Genomic DNA, 1213 nt, shown 5'->3' with positions numbered 1-1213 from the left:
CATCATTAGGAGAATGATGTGATGGACAAGACCCAATTCTAAGCATAGCTCAAAGATCGTGTAGTTCGTTTAGCTAGAGCTTTTCCAAATGTCAAGTATCATTTCCTTAGACCATGAGATTGTGCAACTCCCGGATACCGTAGGAGTGCATTGGGTGTACCAAACGTCACAACGTAACTGGGTGGCTATAAAGGTGCACTACGGGTATATCCGAAAGTGTCTGTTGGGTTGGCAAGAATCGAGACTGGGATTTGTCACTCCGTATGACGGAGAGGTATCTCTGGGCCCACTCGGTAATGCATCATCATAATGAGCTCAATGTGACCAAGTGTCTGGTCACGGGATCATGCATTACGGAACGAGTAAAGTGACTTGCTGGTAACGAGACTAAACGAGGTATTGGGTACCGACGATCGAGTCTCGGGCAAGTAACGTACCGATTGACAAAGGGAATTGAATACGGGGTTGATTGAATCCTCGACATCGTGGTTCATCCGATGAGATCATCGAGGAGTATGTGGGAGCCAACATGGGTATCCAGATCCCGCTGTTGGTTATTGACCGAAGAGGCGTCTCGGTCATGTCTGCATATCTCCTGAACCCGTAGGGTCTACACACTTAAGGTTCGGTGACGCTAGGGTTGTAGAGATATTAGTATGCAGCAAATTGAAAGTTGTTCGGAGTCCCGGATGATATCCCGGACGTCACGAGGAGTTCCGGAATGGTCCGGAGGTGAAGAATTATATATAGGAAGTGCTGTTTCAGCCATCGGGAGAGTTTCGGGGGTCACCGGTGTACCGGGACCACCGGAAGGGTCCCAGGGGTCCATCGGGTGGGGCCACCTATCCCGGAGGCCCCGTGGTCTGAAGTGGGAGGGGAACCAGCCCCTGGTGGGCTGGTGCGCCCCCCCTTGGGCCCCCCTGCGCCTAGGGTTGGGAACCCTAGGGGAGGGGGCGCCTCCACTTGCCTTGGGGGGCAAGTTTCCCCCCTTGGCCGCCCCCCCTAGGAGATCCCATCTCCTAGGGCCGGCGCCCCCCTGGGGACCCTATATAAAGGGGGGGGGGGGAGGGAGGGCAGCCGCACCCCTGCATCTTGGCGCCTCCCTTCCCCCTTGCTACACCTCTCCCTCCCGCAGACGCTTGGCGAAGCCCTGCCGGATCCCTGCTGCATCCACCACCACGCCGTCATGCTGCTGGATCTTCATCAACCTCTC

The sequence above is a fragment of the Triticum dicoccoides genome, chromosome 6B (assembly GCF_002162155.2).
Source record: "Triticum dicoccoides isolate Atlit2015 ecotype Zavitan chromosome 6B, WEW_v2.0, whole genome shotgun sequence".
NCBI lineage: Eukaryota > Viridiplantae > Streptophyta > Magnoliopsida > Poales > Poaceae > Triticum > Triticum dicoccoides.
Note: the sequence above shows the minus strand (reverse complement) of the source record.